Below are 21,694 nucleotides of genomic sequence, written 5' to 3'. Positions count from 1 at the left end.
GGACATAGCTCAGAGCATCAGAGGGCCTCTCACCCAGAATCCTTAGGGAAAAGGTCCACAGTGCCACCCCAGAGATCACTGCAGAAGAGGCAGGCAGCTGGCTCTCCAGTGTGGGTTACCTGAGGTCAAAATACAGAGAATGTGTGCTTGCAGGGAGGCGGGAGGGGGAGGAAAAGCTGCTTCCCTAAAGCACTGGTACTTCTCAGAAAAATGACTCCTAATCTGGGGCGGGGGGAGTGCTCTTACACCACTTCCCCCCAAATCCAAACACCAGCACCCCAGATGGGTTGGTCCCAAAGGCCTGGGAAGAAAGCCCAAATATATACACACAGATAGGGAAATAGGAACCAAGGACTCCTAGGCATCACCTCCAACATGTAACAGCATGGATGGTCCAGAAAGGCAGAGTGTCAGGAGGATAGGACTGCTCAGGACAGAAGTCTCCCACCCCCAGCGATAAAAGGGCAAGAGAGATTCATCTCACAGTTCACCATACTTCTATCTGCAGAAGCAACACACTAGGAATGGGGTGGGAGGTGAGCAGAAGATGAAAAGCCAGATGCCCCCCATCAAGAGTGTGTACACAGATCCACACCCTGTTTGAACAGCTGGGCCCAGAGGATATGCATAGATAACATCACAGGGTAGAGAGGGACAGTGGTGAACCCAGAGATCCCACAACACAGTGAGACTGACAGGCAGCAACAGGCAAAGACAGAAAACTAGAAACAGGTTCAAAGAGGCTATTTCACATCTACTGAGTATAGTTATATGTAAATAAACACACATACATACATATACCATACATACACATATATATGTATTCACATACAGATGACAAAAGATACACATAAACACAATAAAAATCACAGCCAATCAAAACCACAATGAGCTTTGCCTGGTCCAGTTTCCTTCCCTTCCTTCTCCCACCATGTACTATTCTCAAGAATACCCCCTAAGCCAGGTGTGGTGGTATACACCTATAATTTCAGTCAGCAAGCTAAGACAGAAGGATCACAAGTTTAAGGGCAGCTTGGGCTACACAGCAAGCTCTGTCTCAAAAAAAAAAAAAAAAAAAAGACCCTAACAAATTGCATACCTGCATGGTGGTACACATCTGTAATCAAAAGTTCAAAGTCAACCTAGGTCAAATGTAGCCAACTCTGTATCAAAATAAAAAGGGCTACAGATGTGGCTCAATGGTAGAGCGCTTGCCTAGCATGTTCCAGGCCTTGAGTCTGATCCTCATGCTGCAAAAGTAAATAACAAGCATTGGTGAGGATACAGAGCAACTACAATCTTCACCATTGCTGGTGAGAATGTAAAAATGGTATTCTGTTTTGGAGAACAGTTTGGTAGTTCCTCAAAAAGTCAAACGTAGAGTTAGCCTATGACCCAGACAGTCCATGCCTAGGTATCTACCCAAGACTATGTATGACATGAGCCCATAAAAAAGATTTGCACGAGCCAGGGGCTGGTGGCTCACACCTATACTCCTAGCTACTCAGGAGGCAGAGATCAGGAGGATCACAGTCCAAAGCCAACCTGGGCAAATAGTTCACAAGACACTATCTCTAAAAAAATACATCACAAAAAAAAAGGGCTGGTGGAGTGGCTCAAAGTGTAGGCCCTGAGTTCAAACCCCAATACCACAAAAAAAAAAAAGGCTTGTACATAAGTAAGCCAGGTGCCAGTGGCTCACACTTGTAATCCTAGCTACTCAGGAAACAGAGATCAGGAGGATTGGGGTCTGAATTCAGCCTTGGGCAAACAGCTTGCAAGACCCTTTCTTGAAAAAAATCCATCACAGAAAAAGGGCTGGCAGAGTGGCTCAAGCAGTAAGAGCACATGCCTACCAAGCATGAGGCCCTGAGTTCAAACCCTAGTACCACCAAAAAAAAAAAAAAAAAAAAAAACTTGTACCATAAATGTTCAGGAATTGTTCATCATTGCCAAAAAGTGAACCAACACTAATATCTATAAACCGGTAAATGGATAAATAAAATATATCTCTACACAATGCAATATTAATCTGCCAAAAAAAAAGGAATACACTTTTAAAAAGTACTGATATAAGCCAGGCACTAGAGGCTCACACCTGTAATTCCAAGCTTCAGGAGGCAGTGAGGACGATCACAATTCGAAGCCAGCCTAGGCAAATAGTTTGTAAGACCCTATCTTGAAAACACCCATCACAAAAAAAGGCTGGTGGAGTGGTTCAAGATGTAGGCCCTCAGTTCAAACCACTGTACGATTAAAAAAAAAAAAAAAAAGTGCTGATACATACAATAACATGGAGGAACCCTGAAAATGATAATTACGAGATTGTATGTTGTATGGTTCCACTTATATGAATGTCCAGGAGAGGTGAATCTATACAAATAGAAGTAGATTTGCAGTCAGCAGTGGCTGGGGGTATGGATTCGAGGGAAATGGGAAGTGAATGCTGATAGCTATGGGGGCTCCTTTAGGGGTGATGAAAATGTTTTAAAATTGATTATAGTAGTGGTTGCAGAATCTTGTGAATATATGAAAAGCACTGAATTGCATACTTTTATTTTTCTCTTTGAGTTTTTGAGACAAGGTCTCACTATGTAGCCCAGGCTGGCCTTGAACTCACAATCCTCCTGCCTCAGCCTCCTGAATGCTGGGATTATAGGTTCATGCCACCATGTCTGACTTGAACTGTATACTTTAATGGGTAAATTTTATGGTATGTGAATTATATCTTAATAAAACTGTTTAAAAAAAGAAGAAAGGAAAACAGGGCCACAGAGACCCAAAATAAGGACTAATCTTTTCCAACACCATCGCTCCATCCCTACCCCCTAAACTCAGGGCACACCAGGTTCCAAGCTCCAAGCTCAAACCAGGAGACCAGGGGACACATACACAGCCAACATTTGGCTAGGTCCAGGAGTTTCTGCCAAGGCCACTGTGGAAGATGCCAGACCTTCTGGGCCCACCTGAACCAGCCAGCCAGCCTGTGACGGACTAAGGAAGACAAGAAGGGAAGGGCCAGGTACTGACAGGGAGAAGGCAGCTGCCCCTGGAGGAAAACCTAGACTGTATTAATGCCCATGATTTTTACTTTACTCATTGTGACAACCACAGGGCCTCCCTTCTCACTCCTAAATGAGGTACCCCTTCCTTCCCCAGGCCTCTGCCATTCCCTCCCAGGCCGAGCTGAAGTCAGAGGAATAGGGGCCCCACCCACTGGACCAGCCACAGCCCTGCCTTCCTACCCCTATGGGCCCCATATAACAGGAACTTGAGCTGGGGGGAGCCAGTCAAGGGGAGGAGGGGCTGAACCTCTTCAGTGTCTACAGTTGTACCCGCACACACGCCCCCAACACGTGCTAAGACTCACACATGCAGGTCTACAAAGCACATCTGGGTGGGCAAGAGCAAGCTTGCAGCCCCAGCCTGTGTGTACAGGCACGCAGCTGAGGAGAGGGAGCCTGGAGACACTGTCTTTCCACACCTGGGCTGTACCACACAATGGACACAGTTCAGGACTTGTGTGCATGGACCACTGTATACACCCCCAAAACACACACAACCACAAAGCCCCAGTTTCCCAAAGAGCAGTTTCTCTGGCCTTCACACAGTCAAGCTGTGTGAACCAACACTAATACCTATAAACCGGTACAGTGCTCCCTCCCCACCAACCACACAGCAGGACCCACAGACACTCAGGTGGATTTATGTCCACACAGAGGCCTCCCTCCCTAGAGGTGAGGCCCAGCAAGCAGCTGGTCAAAGCAAGGCCTCCTGAACCAAGGCTGAGGCCCACAAAGTCATTCACTCCAGACCCCAGGCATCCTGACCTAGCTTTTGGGGGGGTGGGGGACACGCATCCTGGACGTTCTGAGGTCTACCCTTGTACTTTCTGGTGCTCAACCTTGTTCCCAGAGAAGAGATAACTACAGCCACCTTAAAACTAATGCTTCCATTCTGTCCCTGAAGAGTCTGAAATTGGATCAAGAACCCCCCTCCCCAACACATACACATATGCACACCCCAGGGAGGGGCTGGAAGGCCTCAGAACCTCCAACAGCCTAACCCAGCTCCAGCTCAGTCTGCAAACTTCAATGCAAAGTTACTCAGCTTCCTGAGGAGGGAGGGGTAAAGGTCATAGAAATGGGCCAAGGGCCAGGTTAACCAGAGAACAGGGATGGGCAAGGTCAGGGATGAAGGAGGTGGGGCTGAAAGAGCACACAACTGGTCTCAGAAGGTCTTATGGTACACAGGGCCCCAGCCCCTTACACTCAGGGGTAGAGACGGCCCCATCAGAGAATTGAAACCCGTACCAAAGAGAGGGAAAACAAACTACCCACATCTAATCTCCACCCTATGCCAGCCACCTCCACTGCCCACAGACATCAGAGAAAGAGAGAACCACAGGTCCATTCCTCCAATACACTGAGCCCAGCAGCAAAAGGGGATAGAGGAGAGTAGCTGCCACAAGTCATGCCTCTCTCACCCCTAAAAGGTGCCAGTATCACTTCCCCAGCATCAGGTGTCCCAAGCAGCCCACACATTATACCCCAGCCATACGCCTAGAGAAAAAGGTGAGAGTTGCCAGAGACATGAAGATGGTAGGAAAAAAACAGAGGTCTGAAGAGTCAAATCTCAGCTCTGCCACTCTGGGTGACCTCAGGCAAGTCGCTTAAGCTCTCTAGGCATGTTTACTGGCCTGTGAACTGCCTACCTCAACAACTGGCGGTTCAAGGTGATTCAAGTTGAGAGATAAAGTCCTGGAAAGCACCTCACCCAGTCTAGTGCAGGAGACCTAAGCATCTGGGTCCCTTTCTCCTCTCCCACCTCTCACTCTCACCTGGGGGCCCTCAACAAGCAGTTCGCCTCTCACCTCAACCAGGGCCCACATCTGTGGACTGTGCTGGGATGGAACATTACCCATCTTCCAGGGTCTGCTTCCCCCCAGAGAGAGGAGAGGGATGTGGGGAGAGGGAAATTAGGGGTGTGGGCAGAGGCCTGACCACAACCCTTTCCCCAAATCCCTTCTTGCATTTCATAAACCAAAAAAGGGAAATCTTAGGATTTGGGGAGGGGAGAAGGGGAAGAGAAATATACCATTTCCTCCCCTATCCTTAGGGGTGAGAAGCCAGGGGTCCCCAGGCCTGCTGGGCACAGCCTCCCTGCTTCTTCATTCACTTTCTCCTCTCTGATTCTCCCAAAACAATGATTCCCCACAAATAAAAGTCAAGCAGTCCCCTCCTTAGGGGCTGAGAGAAGGGGGCGAAGATTGGGGAGCTTAAAAAAAAGGGGGGAGACAGGGGGTTTCCTAAGCATTCTAGACAGTTAATGAATCATATGCAAATGACACTCAGAGCTCAAACTTTACTTGGGCGAGAGGGAGTTCAGCCCTGGCAGAAACAAAGCCCTGACTCCTTAGGACCCCCTACCCTGCCAGGAGCTGGCAGAGCTGGCCAAGCAGGGGCAGGGTGGGGCAGAGCTGATTTTCAAACAGTACAGTGGGCTGGAGCTATTTATAAACTTTCCAGGAAAACACACTCACACACACAAAGCCACAACCAATCCCCTCATGCTCCTCTATATGCAAGCAGGGTTGGGAAGTAACGACCACTACTCCCTTTTCCCCTTTTTCTCCAGGGCCCCTAGCCTCAGCTCTCAGTCCTCTCCTGCCAGTAAGAGCAGCTTTACTTAGAAAGAGACCACTAAGGAGGGCTTGGAAGGAAGGAGCACCTGAGGAGGCAGAGACAGGTGGAGGGCACCTCTCCCCCACCAGCCCTACCCAGACCCAGCCTGCCTCTCTGCAACTAGGGCTTGTTTGAAAACCTGCCCAAGGATGTGTGGGCTCAGGGCATGTCCTCAAGGAGGTTAAGAGGGCGAAGTGCAGCATTTTGTTGCTGGGTGCTACCTAGCTGCCCACTGCCTCAAGGTGAAGCACCAGAAGACTGGATTCACTATTTCCCCAATCTGTACTTCACACAGCCCAAAGTTCTGCGTCAGCTTCAGAACTGTCTGAGCACCACCCCCCACCCAACCAGGTGCTGCAATGTCAGCAGTGACTCACTACCAGGCACAAGAGGCAACTGGACAACCCAAGCCCAGGACAGATCAGGTTCCAGGGAAAGAAGTGGGTGGGGTCTTTTTTTTTTTTTTTCCCCTGTGGTACTGGGGCTTGAACTCAGGGCATACACCTTGAGCCACTCCACCAGCCCTTTTTTGTGAAGGGTTTTTTTCAAGACAGAGTCTTGCAAACTATTTGCTGGGTCTGGCTTTGAACTGTGATCCTCCTGATCTCTGCCTCCTGAGTAGCTAATATTACAGGTGTGAGCCACTGGCACCTGGAAGAAGTGGGGTCTTTTCCAGGTCCCCCCAGAGATGGTACCCCAGAACTCCTTAGGAGACATACTCAGGACCTCCGAAGTCCAGGGTGGCTGAGGGGTGCACCCAGATCCACAGTTGCAGCCTCTCACCCAGTCTTTCTTAGGAGCAGAGAGTAGGTGAAAGGGCAGGGGCAGCCCAGGCCTCAAAGAGGGGACCAACCCATGGGGAAGGAAGAAAACAGGAAGAGGAAGAGATGAGCCTTCTGAGACCACAGCCAGACCACAGGAGTGTGTGGACCATACAAAGGCAGCTCTGTCTGGTGAGGGACCAAAGGGGCACAAAGGGGACCCCCCCCAGCTTGGAAACCACCGGCCTCACACCCAGCCTGGCACGGGGCTTTCCCCACCTTCACCTTGGCAGCTGCCCCCTCACCACTGCTTGACTCCACTCCACCATGCAGGAAGAACAACTTGCTCATGATTGTAGGGTGAGGTGGGGGGACTTCACAGAGAAGTGACAGGGCAGCAAATAGGGGGCAGACTAAGCAATCCCCACTCAGTTCAGTCTCAACCCTGAGTCTGTTGCATTCTGAATCCTAGGGCAAACTGCCAGTAGGACTGGATGCTACCAGCCCCCTCCAAGCATCCCTCCCTGGGGACCCAAGCTGCAGGGAAGCCAGGAACACCCCCTCCTACCTCAGGATATCCTTTGGCTCTGACCCCAGACCAGGCCTGAGTCAGACTGTGCCCCACCCCATGCCCCCCCACACACCCCTGGACCCCCCAGGAACTTCCTACTCCACACCCAACCACTCATTTGGGGCTAGAACTAAGAAATTCTCTTCCCCTCTCTATCCCCAGCTGATCTGGGGTGCCCACAGGGAGTGGGGAAATTGGGTCATAGAACCCCATGGCCTCCCCTTAAAGAACAGGGTCTGTGGGGTCAGGGAGAAGCTAATGCAGAGCCACGGCCTCCCCAACCCCAAAACACACACCTGGGACTTTGCCCAAAGCCCTTTGCACTCCAGCCTGTGTCCCAAGAAGCCACTGAAACTCCCTGGGAAAAGTGGTGTCCATGAGAACACAGGCTGGGAGAGATGGGAGAGGGCTCCCATACTGTACAAGGGAATAGGGGTGCAAAGGGTCCATGAACTGGGAAATTATGAGGCAGAGGGACCCAGGCTGCAGGGAACAATGCCGCCAAACCAATCAGACTCACAGTCACAGCCACAGTCAAACACAGCCAGACGCGGTCATATTCTCTCCAACACTCAATCTGAGTAGGTGGCTGTGACTGCTTCCCACAGACAGAAGTCTGGGGGCCCTGGGGGATCTGGGGCATCAGAGACCACACACACTCAGCCTGAAAGGGCCCCCTAGTCAGGTCCCCCTCCCAATTGTGGGTCTTGAAGGGAGGGGCAGCTCCCTCCCCACAAGAACCAAGGGTAGTGCCTACAGCGGCCATCACCATGGCAACCAACAACAAACATCCCAGGAACCACAGAGGGACAGGAAGTAACAGGCACGTGACAGGAAGATATTTTTTTCTCACTGTTGGGGGGGGGTGACGAACATTGTTTGCAGTCCCTGAGAAAATCAGCTGTCCCCCAACATTTCTCCACCTGGTGCTAGAGGAAGGGGACCACTGGGAGGGTGGGACCCCTATCACTATGTGCAAGCTCAGTAGATACAGGGTTGACAGGGCCCTCCCTCTCCACCTGCCATTCACAGTTACCCCCCTCAGTCCCCTCTTCTCCACTTCCTGCCGTGACTGGAGATCAGAGAACTCCCCACCGCAGCTTCCCTTTCTCAAGTCTCGATTCCTGGGCTGAAGGTTTCACTGTGGGGTAAGGGACAGAGGGCAAGACGGCTGGGGACCTGCAGTAGGACCCAGAGGACAGAGACTCCAGGGGGAGGGGCCAGGAGGAAGCCACTCCAAGGTAGGTGTGTACACACATACACACAGTGAGTGGGTCACAGTGACACACTGCCGGATGGGCACAGTGACACACAGAGACTGCTGACCTCAGGCAACTCTGGAGGGTTGGGTGGGGACAGGGAGCAGGGCCAGAGGATCCAACCAGCACATCCCACTTGGGCCCTGACATCAGGCTCCAGGTTCATCTCAGGTGTCTTCTTTTGAGGCAAGCAAGGTTCCAACTGCTACATCTCCACCACCTCTCCCCTGTCCTTTGTGCTGAGGAATCCCCCTCCCTGCTCCAAGATGCCTGCCCAGACGAGGGCACCTTGGCTGGAGGTGGGGGGAATGGAACCTCCCTCCACCCCCTCCCCTTCTCTGCAGATGTCCCAGACTATATTTAGCCCAAACTGGGCGGCCAGCCAGACCCAGACTCCCCACTGGCCCAGAGCTGAGCTCCCAGTTTTTATGCAATTAAAACATTAACAGAGAACCACCCCCATCTACATCTCCAATACACACACACACACTCCCCTGCCCCAGCAGCAGAGCTCTGAGAACTTGAAGGAGGACAGTTCAGTTTGCAACCAGTGATGGGGAGTCGTGTGTGTGTGTGTGTGTGTGTGTGTGTGTGTGTGTGTGTGTGTGTGTGTGTGTGGTGTGTGTGTGTGTGTGTGTGTATGTGTCAGCAGAGCTCTGAGAACTTGAAGGAGGACAGTTCAGTTTGCAACCAGTGATGGGGAGTCGTGTGTGTGTGTGTGTGTGTGTGTGTGTGTGTGTACACTCCAGCAGGACAGAGGGATCAACGCTGAGATCAGGTTGACACTTGGGGAGGTGGTGGACGGGCTTTCCCTATTCCAGCTGGAAGGGAAAGTCAAATCTAGTTGGGGGCAGTTGCCTAGCTGCAGAAATTCCACCTGTCATTTTGCAGCCCCTTCCCTGGCTGGCTCCAGTTACCGGGTTGGGATTGGCAACAGGTGCTGGTCAGGCTGGCAACAGTCTAATCCCCCCACCAGCTCCCCAGGCTGACAGTGGTGCCGGGAGGCTCAGCAGGGGCCCTTTGGGGCAGGATATTGAGTGGAAGGAGGTATCACTGCCTGGAGGAGTGGGTGGCCCATTGCCCACTGTAAGAGCTGGCTCCTGTGCACTGCAGGGTCTGGGGAAGCCAGGGAAAACTTAACTCCATAGCACCTATTTCATTTCCCCATGATGCCAGGCGGGCGGGCTAGCATGTGGGAGGTCTGTCTGCCTGCCTGCCTCTTCCTCCTCCTCCTTTCCAAATTCCAGGAACAGGCAAGGGAGGCTCCAGTTGCGGGGAGAGAGAGCAGGCGGTCCCAGCTGGGGGGGTGGGGGGAGAAGGGGGGTGAAGACCAGAGAGGGAGGCGAGATCCAGACGATGCAAGAGACACCCACACCCAAGCCAGACGGGACAAGACACACCGACGCTGACACATTCTCACACTCTAGGCCAGGTCCCCACACACCACCCACCCTGCAGGGACACTCAGACATCCTCAGTCAATTCTGCCAATTGCCAAAACATTCCCTGGACACACATGAAGATCCAGGCCTGCCCCATCTCACCCCCCTATGCACACACACACACACACACACACACACACACACACACACACACCCATGTAGGCTCCAGACAGCAGCAGGAGGGTGGAAAGGGGAGCAGAGGGAGAAAGACAGCAGGCCTCAGAGAAGATGTGCAGCCAAAGCCCTGGAAGCTAGGGGGTATCAGTGGCTACACTACTTTCCCAAAACGCGGTCAGTCAAGACAATCCTGGTCATCTTGCCAGGGGCCCTGCCAGCTTCCCACACTCCCAAAACCACCACCACCACCAAATAGGGGTATGGGATGCTGGGAGTAGAGATTACCCTGCTTACTCGTCACAGGGATAGGATTACCTTCCACAGATGCCAGTCACCCTAGATTCCCGGCAGCGCTCCCAAACAGACCCCACAGAGGCCCAAACACGCCCACCCCTCCAGCAGAGCCTAGGTCCTACCCTGCTTATGCTTCCCAGAGGACAGCCACCTGGGCAGAGAGGCTTATGTTGAGGGGCAACCCCCATCATCACACCCCACAGTTCTAAGGACCATCTCAACTAAGACCCTAGAGTCTAAGCAGAGTAGCCTAGGGAGAAAGGTCCCAGAAGGCAGAACCACTTTTGGAAACCAAATGGTTTAGGGGAAGGCAGGTCATTAGGATCTAGGTCAATGTCCCCCAAACAGACCTAAAGGCCATTCAATGTCCTCTCCCACACACTATACGGGGTAGCAGAAACCACATCATGGCATGTGTGGGTGACTGAGTCCAGCAGGAGAGGCACAGGGGCAATCAGGATGGGGCTGCCTACGGCTAGCTTCCTGCCAGGCTGCAGCATGGTTGGGAGTAGGAGGGGAACTAGAGAGGTGCCCTAGTATGGCAGTAGGGGCGTTTAGGGCCAGACTGAAGGGTCAGAGATTGAGAGCTATAGCAGGACTAAGCTGTTCCCAGCCCAGGGTCTTCTTAGAGCTGCCACTGTGTCTGCACAGCCTGAGTCTGGTTATGAAACCCCCCTCACACTCTCAGAGTCCCTGAAAAATCCACCCTCCTCAGCTCCCAATGGCCTACTCCAGTCTGACCCTACTGACCCGTTTCATACCCAGACACCCAGGCAGTATCAATGTCCCAGTCCTCCCAGTGCACCATCCTAAACAGCCACAAACTCCCTGACTCTACAACCACCCCTTTTCTTCCTCCAGGAAGAACCACAAAGTCCAACTCCAAATACTTTCTCTTCTTCCCTACCCCAAACTCATCTCCACCCCCACCCCCCACACACAGGGGAAGCCTCCAATTCTGCCCAGACTAGAGGAGTTTGAAGAGTTTGTGGGCCTAAGATCCATTTCCTAGCAAGACATGGGGGTCCTTTTGGAAATACTTGCCCTGTGAAGATTGCAGCCAGGGAAAGGGATGACATCCCTGAATCCCTGCAACACACACACACACACACACACACACACACACACACACACACAGTCAGGAGCAGAACTGAGGGTTGCAGTAAGCAGCAGAGTGTGTGGGGGATGTGCTCAGAAACAATCCCCCAGGGGGAACACATACATACACACATGTGCACATAGGCAGAAGACAATCTGGCTGCAGAAGCAGAATCCGGGATCAGATGGGGGAAGGGGGAATCCTTCCATGGGCATCCTATCCAAGGCAGGATGAAGGGTGAAGAAACTTCTCAATGTCTGGGGGCTTTTTTTGTCTAATTTCCATGAGTTCATTCCCACCCTCCAGCCTAGCATACTGGAAGCTGTCCCCCTTTCCCATGGAGCAGCCTGACAGCAGGGCAATGCCCACTAAGAGGGGACATAGCCAAGCTGATTTTCCAGCCACCCCCCCCCCCAACACACACATACACACATCTGGTTAGCAGCTTCCAAGCCTCGTGGGTGGCACTAGGTCCCAGACATCCTCAGCAAAGCAAGGTCGGCCAATCTACTCCGTCCTCGCCTCACCCCAAAGGCCCCCACAACCCCACGGTAGCACAAAACTCAGGGACATCCCACCCAACTGCAATGCCTCCCACATCCAATTCTGATGGCTCCCCTCACTCCACCAGGGACACCAGATGAGCGGGCCCCGCCCCCCAGCCAGCTCCCTCTGGTGGGGGTGGGCCCCTTGGCTGATTCTCCCCAAACCACAGGGCGGCTCAGGTAACAGGAGGGAGAGCGGGAGGAGGCTAGTCCGTTGGGCATCCGATGTCTCCCCAAACAGGTTTGAAAGTCTTTTTGTTTTGCTTGGTTTTGAGGAGAAAAAGAGCAGGAGGAGTTCCCGGCGGCGGATCTGCTGAAGCGCCGGAGACACGCGCGGAAGCCGGCCCCAGATGCCTCAAGGCTGCGCGCGAAGACGCAGCGCAGACAGACGTACAGACGGGGCTCCCCCACCCGGGACACGGCGGCGGCGGGCTAGGAAGCCCAGGAAACCCCGGGTCCCCGTCGGAACTGCCGGGAACCTAGTCCCTGCCCGCAGCTCCTATCCAAAGCAGGCCACCGGGGCCCCGAGGCGTGCGGGAGCCAAGGACTCCCCAGAATCCCGGGGAAGAGGTTACCTCGCAGCCGGCGGATGCAACCCGTTCGGGTGTACACGGGCACGGCGTCTGTCTTAACCTGGCGCCTCGGCGCTGCCTGGCGTCAGGGGTGTGGGGTCTCCTGAGAGGAGCCGTCCGGGGGGCCGCGGCTCAGGGGCGCGGGGCGACGGCAGCGGCCATGGCGAGTCACGTGCGGAGGCTGAAACTTTACCCGGAGCCCCAGACTAGGGGGGCGGAGGGCAAGGAGCTAGGGTGAGGGGAGGCCCCCTCCGTCAAACCCGCCCCTGCCCGCCCACCTACCAATCAGAAGCTAGGGGAGGGGTTTCATGTTCACACCCGTCTCTCTCTCCTTAATAGACCCAGGGAAGGGCGAGTCTTAAAGGAGCCGCTCCTAGCTGAAGGCTGGACCGTGGGAATCTGGGAGAATCCCTCCCTCAACGCCAGGATAGGAGATTCAGAGCGAGGAGGAAGTGAAGTTCTGCAGAAATAGGGCTCGGTGGAAAAAACGACCGCAGTGTGTGGTATCCTACGCTCCCTTTTCCCAACTACACGCCCACACTCACAGGGACACAAACACACACACCCCTCTCACACCTAAACCTGGGAAGAGAGGAGGTGCTGTAATATGGAAGTGAATGCAGTGACTCCTGCCCCTGACTCTCATAATTATCCTCCAGAGACCACCTGGGACTGAGAAACAGAGTTGCGTGACCTTGAGCAAGTCACTTCCCTTCTCTGGACCTTAATTATCTGAAGAAAAAAAAAAGAGAGAGTACAGGAGCTCTCCCGCAAACACCAAACACCTCTTTAGCTCCAGGCGGTCGGAAGACCTCTGGTCCAATCCAACCCCTCGGGCTCCTTTGAAGTACCCTCTCTTCCAAAAGGCAGCTATTAGCTCTTCCAGTAGGGGCGCCCAGAAGCACCTCTGGATACTAAAAGATACGGCTCTTATCTTCTCTCTCCTAGACAACGTTGGAGAAGCCAGAAAAGCTTTCATTCATGTTCTAGCTGGACAGAATCTGAATCACCTCCATGTACAGACCCCAGCCTCCAACAAGCCACAGGCCTCCTCCGAGCCTACTGCCTTGCTGTGAAGATCACGTCCCCACCGCTAGCAGCCACTGTCGGATTCCCTATGGTCGACCCCCCATCGCCCAGATCCTGGACAGAAAAGTGGCTACAACTGCCCCCACACTTCCCACTGGAAAAGGAAGTGCCGCACTCTCAGTCCTCCACCCAGTGAAGAGACGCTCAGCCCGAGCCGGTGGCAAAGCTAGCAAATACACAGCTCTGATAGTCCCCACTTTACAGACTAGGAACTGGAGGCCAGTCACAGACGGGGTTTTGTCCACGGTCGCACAGGTAGCAAAGCTAGGTCTAGAACTGAAGTATTTGGTGTTCGTTTTCTCTCTCTCTCTCTCTCTCTCTCTCTCTCTTTCGTTTTAACCCCAAGCCTTGGGAAGTAGCACAGGCCAGATCTGCGGAGGTCCCGCGCAGAGGGAATTGCCCCGGCAGCTCTGGGCAGCTCTTCCCCCAGCCCCTTCCCGCCCGCTGAGCCAGAGCTGTCTCCCGCTGCCGTCTGGATTTCAGTCTGCCGGTGCGAACCGCTCACCCAGCCCCTCCCGCCCTGTCCCGTCCAGATCCATCCGCAAACATGTGCTCAGCGGGCAGGAATGCGCCAATGGCTCCCAGATGTGGACGCCGACACTTAACCCCTTCCTCCCCAGCCCTGGCCCCCACCCCCAGGGCCTTTCAGCCTGAGCCCCACCAACAGTAGGGGCCTCCACCCAAGTGAGGAACCAGCCTTAGGAGGAAGCCTAGCGCCAGTCCACTTCCAGCCCCACTGGCTCCTCCCAGCCTAGATCCTACCAGTTGAGGCCAAAGGGGACTGTTCTCAGACAGAAAAACGCAAGTGTGGAGGAACAGTTACACTGCCTCCCATGTATGTGAACGACCTTCACATACACCTGCCAGCACATGGATTCATGTGCACTCATGTCCACAGAGATTGAGGCACCCTAGCACAAATGAATACTTACTTGTGTGCGCATTCAGGGCAACAGTGTGTACACCCTCAAGACTTATGTATGCACATCCAGCACGAACAAGTACACGCACACGTGTGCACATACAAGGGCATGAATCAGAGGGTGGGGCACGCTTCTGTACAGACATAGCAGTAGATCCATGTGCAGATGAGGGAAGAAATTCATGCACACAAAAACCCATCCTCTACCGGGGTCAGATGCCCATACAAGACTGGCACCCATGTGTACAAACACACAGCCTGCACACCTCTGGGGCACTCCCTTCCTGCCTAGGGTACCTAATGCTACCTGTCCAAGGTCCAGTCCTTCCCCAGCTTGACTCCAGGAGGTAGGAGACTTCCCTAGGTGGGGGGCTAGCCAGCTGTGCTGGCTTTACAACACTGCTTCCACCCTGTCCCTCCAGCAGAAGGAGAGAAACACAGTGCAGCAAGGGACTAACAATAAAAGAAGTAAGCCACAGGCCCTGGGGTGCATCCCTGTTTAGGAAAGACACTCCTGGGGCCTATCCTTTCCCTACACACAGGAGATAGGCTTGGGGAGAACCAAGCCGCTGTTTTCCCAAGACAATGATCCCTCTTTCGGCTAGACAAACCTAAAAAGAGAGAATCTGGATAGATACAACATCCAGCCAAGGATATACAAGATAGCCCTGGGAGGTCCTGCACTTCTAGCAAAACAAGGCCTCACTCTCACACCCTGTGGGAACTCCTAAAGGATACCATTAAGCAAGGTGTGGTGGTACACATCTGTAATCCCAACACTCAGGAGGCTGAGGCGAAAGGATCCTGAGTTAGAGACCAGCCTGGGTTACATAATTAGATCATCTCAAAACAAACAAAACGAGGGGGGGGAAAAAAACGAAACAAAAAAAAGAATAGCATTAAATAGAGTATGAAGAGGGGATGGGGAATAACTGTCTTTCCAAGACCACCTGGAGGCAGGTGGCATGGAAAACATCTGCTGAAACCAGCCCCAGCTGACTCCTCCTCCCGTCTCCTAATTTATCCAAAAAGGAACTCCTCCCACAGTTATCTTCAAAGTCCCACTGGTGTGATTCTCAGTCCAGAAGGGTCAGGGCTGTTTCCATTGTAGAGAATAGGAAACTGAGGCCCCAAAAGTCAATTGCTTTGCCAGGGTCATACAATTTGTCAATGGCAGAGCTGGGATTCAAACCCACAGTCCTCTCCTCTCCCATTTACTCTAAATCAAACATACTGCAATTCCACTCTGAAGCCTGCTGTCTCTTCCTTTATCTCCTCAACGTAGCATATGGGAGAAGCACCATTTTTGCCTGGCTCTGCAGGATCTTGGGTGGGGTTAGGACATGCCAGACAGAGAGAGACCAGAGAAGGCAATGGGGGCTGCACACATAACCCTCCACCTCCACCACAAGCATGGTGCCCACCTGCCTAGCAGGCATGGCCGGGTGACTCAGCCACATCCGGGGGAGATGCCAGGGCAGTGACTCACCTACCGAGAAGAACTGAGTCTGGCATTTTGCCAGCCCCAGGACAGAAGCGACTTAGTCACCACCAGGACTGCACTGCCCAGTAGGCACGGCCCAGAGATTAGGGATAGGGGCAGGCTGTGCCCTCCAGGGTTACATGTGCCCCCTGGTGAAGACAGGCATCAGCACCCTGGAGTGAGCTCTGGCTGTGCCCGACCCGACCCTGACCCCTTACTACTGCCCATCCCCCAGTGTGGGCAAGTTTTGTGAGACCCCTGGGCTGCCCTGCCCTCTTTGCAGCCTGCCCCCTGCTCATCACTCACCACCCACTCTCTTACCTGCCCCACCTCCTCCTGCCACCCAAGTTGTACCCAGGCTGTGAGTCTCTTTAACATGTCTCAGCAGCACCCCTGCCCCCACAGCCCCTCTCCCCTCCACACACACACACATGCACTCACACACACTTCTGCCAGCCCTGCTTCTGCCAGCAGCTGCTGAAGTTGTTGAGCAGGAGGGAAATCGGGAGGGTGGGGTGCAGGGATTGAGTTACCAGCGCTGATGGGGTAAACTGTCACCCAATCCTTTCTCCAGTTAGTCCCCATCTCCCTCACCCACCTGCCTCCCTCCCCACCTCTGGCTGGCAGCCTATTGCCCTTTGAGTCCTCCACTCCCACTCCACCCAAACTAGGAAATAAATGTTCAAGAGTATTTGTCATGCTAAGACCAGTATATGGGAGAAAGAGAGAGAGTGAGCGAGACACAGACAGACAGAAAGAGTAATTCCTGTGTTCAGTGCTCTGGCTATAAGCACTAGATGTGTCTGTCTATGTGGATGTTGAGCTGGAAGGGGACTGAGTAGCTTCAGAAGTCCCAGTGGAGTTGGGGGGCCCAAGGGGAGTTGACTGGCTGAATAGCCTCAATCCATTTGCACTATTGATTTCTCACATACTGCAGCAGGCTCAACTGGGAGGGGGCATGATAAATAAGCCCCCCAGAGACAGAGAAACTGAGTGCAGAGGGGGAGGGGCTCCTGCACTATAATTTGTAGCCCTCTGAGAGCTGCTTAGTGGGGAGGGGGTGGGCAGTAGCAGAACAGGAGAAGCTGAGTGGCAGGAGGCAGGGTGGGGAAAGGATGTTGGATTAAGGCCAGTCTGGAACACCTCCTCCCAGCTGGGTTCTGAAGCTAATTTGAAGAAAGAAGGTGGGGACAGATATACCATAACTGACTACATAGTCATGGCCTTGAACAACTCCAGGAGGTGCCATTCACTTCCTAGTCAAGGAATGGCTTCCTCTGCAGCTGAGGGAGACAGAATGCAGACTGAATTTTGAGGTACCACAGTTGTCTTCTGAATTTTTTTCCCCATACACCCCCATCTCTCCTCAAACACCAGCTTCTTCCTCTAGGCCTCAGAGGAGGGTTCCTTTCTTTTTCTTTTCTTTTTTTTTCCCCAGTACTGGGGCTTGAACTCAGGGCCTACTCCTGATCTCTACCTCCTGAGTAGCTAGGATTACAGATGAGCGCCATCAGAGCCTGAGGGTTCCTTTCTGACAAGTGACCATCAGCCTTTGATAATTTCCCCACTCCTCAGCACTGTTCTCTTCCTTTGTTGGGGAGGGGGAAGTGGTAAACAACCACCATGACCTGTGAGTCCTGGGCAGGAGGGGGCTCCCAAAGGACTCTGGAGAGTCTGAAAACCTGCATCCCCATCCTCCATTTGTCCCTACTCATGCTGCAACTGTGTACAAATAGCTGGCCCTCTCTGGGTCTCTAAAATGAGGCAGCTGGACAGCATGTCCCTCTGTAAGGCATCTCCAAGGTCCACAGCTCACCAGCCTGTGTTGGAACCTATCCAGCACTTCCATTCACACCAGTGGCCACAGGCCACCCAAACAAACCCCAACCCCGACCTCCTTCCAGCCTGGACATGGACTCTGTCCACATGGTGGAGATTTATAAACAAACCAGACCAGAGTTTATGGAGACCCTGCACAAACAAACAGAGAGGAAAATAGGCCATCTGTGCCTGGCCTGAGACCCTGCTTGCTGCAGTAAGAGAAAAGCACAAGGAGGTGTGGTGAGGGTCAGTGACCAGAGAAGAGCTGTGTAAAACGTCTGGGTCCAGCTCCCAAAGCAGTCAATGACCAATTGAGGGTCCCCCCTTTAGGACTGTTTTACCCTCTGTGAAGGAAAGGGGTTATCTAGCCTCTGAAGCCCCTTCCAGTTCGGAGTGAAGTTGGACTGAGAGCCCTAAAGGGTCCAAGACTTCTTTGCCCAGTGCAGCCCAGCTACCTGGTCCAGTCCCTCTCAGCAAGGTCCTATTCCTGCCCACCATGTTTCCTTGCTCTATCTGCTGCCCCCCAGACCCTCCTCAATCCTCTGCCTGCCTGCTTACCCTCACCTTGGCCAGCCCCTCTGCCTGCCCCGTGCTTTTCTGCACGTCCCTCCTGCCAGGGGACAGACCAACTAAAAATAGTCCCTGCAGCCTTTCTCGCCCACAGCTGCCCAAAGAGCAGGAAATAAGGGGGGGCAGGGAGGGCCATGCCTTGCCCTCCCCCACCAACTCCCAGCTTAGAACCATGTCCAGCACTCCAGCCTGGGGCTAGTGCCAACTTGGCCATCTTAGGGGCATCTCACACCCCTTCCCTAGGGGAGGCCTGCCCATAAGTGCCTACAATCACAGAGCTGCCCCTGCCCTGTGGGAGGAGGAGAGAGGAGGCAAGTGGTCTAGAGGGAAACCTTCCCAATTTCTGACAAATCAGTGCCAACCATATTGTAGGCACTGAAAGGGAAGGGCCTGGCTCTACTGGCTGGTCTTTTGAGGGCAGAGGGAATTAGTGTGGGGAAGTTTTGTGCCAGTTTCCTTCATCCTGGCCCAGCTGGACAGAAGACAAAATAGTGCCCCAGCCTCAATTATGTTAATCTACTGCTCCCCAAAATATGTGAATGCAGACCTAGGAGTTTTGATAGTCACCAGTACATACCATGGGGAAAAAAGCTAAAAAGTACGGTAGAAGATGTTGGCTACCAACATGTAAAGATAGAAGCCTGGAGTCAAGAACAGGCCATTCCTACCAAACTGGGCATGCACTGCCCCCAAGCTGAGTGAGAGGCTGAAGGAGATGCCTGGGTGCTAAGATGTGAGGGGCTACGATGTCCTCTCCCTAACCCATCTGGGATTCCTGACACCTCCCAGCCCTATGGGAGGCTCTCCCTATATATACAGGAGGCAGGAAACCAGTTTAGGAGTCTCTGGAGGCCTGCAAGGGAGCCAGTAACCATGAGACAGGCGGGAAACCCAGGAGTCCTGGCACCCAGCCCAGTGACTGAGAGGAATACCTTGGAGGGGAGGAAATGGCTCAATAGACAGACTTATGACCCCTCCCCCCCACTAGTAGCTCCCAGATGTGATCTATAAGAATGTTCTGGCCAAAAGGGCTAGATGGGAAAAGTGAATGTTGTTCTGAACAAGAGGAGAGAAGAAAGTGAGGCTGTGGGAGTAGGGAGGGGGATAGTTAGTCTAGCTCTCATCTGCTGTCCTCTCCTCTTGGTTAGAGTCAGATTTACTGACATTAAGGCCATTAAGTATCATCTAGGGCTTCAGGTGCAGGGTGTTTCCCCTACCTTGATCTTCATCTCCCAGCCGGTTCATTCCTGAGCTTCCTCTGGCACCCCTTTCCTGGGGCCAAACTAAGCAAGGGGCCAGTAGGCCCAAGGTGATGCTCAGGAGGCCCAGGCAGTGCCAAGGGCAGCCCTTACACCATGCTCCCACTGGCTTCCCTCCTCCTGCCCTCAGCCGCCACATACATCTCAGCTGTCGAATCCGATTAGGGCTCTTACCCAGTGAGCTGGACAAGGAGGCCACTAAGCAGGGGAGAGACAGCGACAAGGACACAGAGCAGGGATGGCAGAAGGAAGGTGGAGACAGGGCTCAGGGGAGAAGCTGTGGAGCACCACAGGAAGAAGACCTGGTAGAGAGATCTGTACTCTCTGGCCATATGTACCCTGGTCCCTGCTTCTGCATTGGGGGAATTCTGCAGCCCCTGGAGCAATAGCTGTATCTGGTTCCTCTACCCCCAGTGGGCAAGATGGAGGAAGGAAACCGAAGGCAGAGACTGACCTAGATTTAGGAAGAGGATCCCATCCTAGAACCCTCCTGCCATAACTAAATTTGCACTGGGCTTTATCATACAATTATCCTAGAGGGTCTTTATGGCAGTATTCCTGTCAGGCAAGCCCAGGTTGCTACTGAGAAAACTTTTTACAAATGAATACACTAAAAGTCTAGAAAAAGGGAAGAATACAAATGCACAGAGTAAAGTGACCCTAAGCTGAGTCTCAAATTTAGGCCTGATTCCTGGTCTATTGCTCACACTCAGAATCTCCATTTTCCAAATAAATATTTGAAAAAAAAATCTCCACTTTCCCTCTTGGATCATGAGCAGAACTAATCTGAAAATCACTCCATCATCTACCCTCTCCTCCAAAACCAACCCAGGGGCCTTTGGGACCTGTGGAAGAACACAGAGCACACCCCACAGATAGACAGTTACCACAGCGGTACATGCTACCCACTCTTTACCATACACTAAGAGCCAGTAGGGGGGTCCTTCAAAGTGAGACCAGTGTCTTCTATCACCTCTCTTACAGTCCACTACCCCAGAAGCAAGATCCACTCTTCCCATAAACCCACCAAACCAGAATGAGATGTCCTAGATCTTCAGAAAGCAGGGCCTATCAGCCCACCACAGGACAGAAAAATAAGCCAATGTAAACAGTAGGTGCCATCCAGCTCTCTCCCACAGCCTTCAGGTGGGCAGAAGCTTGGGAACCTACCAGCTCTAGTGTAATACCAGGAGTCTGTGTGGCTCTGAAAGCCAAGGAGCCCAGGGAGCTGGCATGGCTTGTCAATCACCCCAATCTGGTCCACACCCCCTTTCCCAGCCATCTGGACTGTGCCTGTTCTGGCCTGGGCTGCACTCTGGGATCCCTCCTTCAGATGCACACATGAACCCCTATCCCAAACTTACAGATCTTACAGTCACACAGGTTTGTATACACAGGCACATAATGGGAGGTGTTGAGGTATTGGCAGGGATGGGGGCTCTAAGCTCAACTTTTCCTAAAGGAAAAGGTCACCAAAATGCTCAACCTGCACTACTCTCCAGTAAAGCCCTTGGCCACCCAAGTGTACAATGAACCTGGAAGGGGACATAAGCTTTCTACATGGTGAGCAGGGACTGGGGGTAAAGTCCTGAGCTCTTTGGGCTAGGAAGCTAGAGAGAAATCTCTCAGGGAGGCTCAGCTCCCTCTCAGGCTTTCTCTACTCTATTACCCCATCATTTGCCAATTCTCTAGTCTAAGTGAGGTGGAGGAAGGGGTACAAGGCAATACTGCAAAGGAGGGTGAGGGTGCAAGGGCGTGGGGCTGAAGCAGGGAGACCTTCCCCTCACTTTGCATTCTTAGCTAAAGAATGGAGAATGCCTCAGGGGGAAGGCAAGAGAGGCACTGGAGGGTCAGGGGCTCTGAGCTTTCAGACACCCCACTATTCCCAGGCTCCCACCTCCCAGGGCTACAGTGAGCAATGGGGGGGCTGTGGGGGGGGGGAAGGAGGGATTGGGAAAGCCTGAACAGGCAAAGAAGGAAATAGCAAAATCAGAAGCAGAGGAGCCGGGTGAAAGGCAGCCAAGGGAGAATTGGGAATGAGTGTGCACATCCTACCTGCTCAGGTGTGTGCTGGTAGGGGGGCGATGGGGCTCCCAGGAGAACCGGGGAAGCCCTCTCGGCTTGATTCAGGATTCCCCCCTGCTTCTGGGTTAGGCTGCTGCAAGAAGCACGGGTTCCCGTTGGGTCCTAAAGTCCACTCTCCAGA

At 53.2% G+C, this 21,694-nt stretch overlaps 1 protein-coding gene across 4 annotated transcripts in view; it reads right to left on the bottom strand.

The window, feature by feature from the left end:
* Rara (retinoic acid receptor alpha) overlaps positions 1 to 21,694 on the bottom strand; it is a 44,631-nt gene extending 22,937 nt beyond the window's left edge. Inside the window, exons 1-2 of one of the 4 annotated variants that reach the window (XM_074045673.1) lie at positions 21,544 to 21,666; positions 34 to 119 (exon numbers count right to left, since the gene is read on the bottom strand). The gene's annotated coding sequence lies outside the window, so the exon portion shown is untranslated. Of the gene's footprint in view, positions 1 to 33; positions 120 to 12,347; positions 12,573 to 21,543 lie in introns of those variants that run through there. The other 3 variants (XM_020176351.2, XM_074045674.1, XM_020176354.2) reach the window with 3 other exon arrangements.

Source organism: Castor canadensis, chromosome 11 (genome assembly GCF_047511655.1).
Source record: "Castor canadensis chromosome 11, mCasCan1.hap1v2, whole genome shotgun sequence".
Taxonomy (NCBI): Eukaryota; Metazoa; Chordata; class Mammalia; order Rodentia; family Castoridae; genus Castor; species Castor canadensis.
The sequence above is the reverse complement of the archived record's forward strand: the minus strand, read 5'-3'. Positions and strand labels throughout refer to the sequence as shown.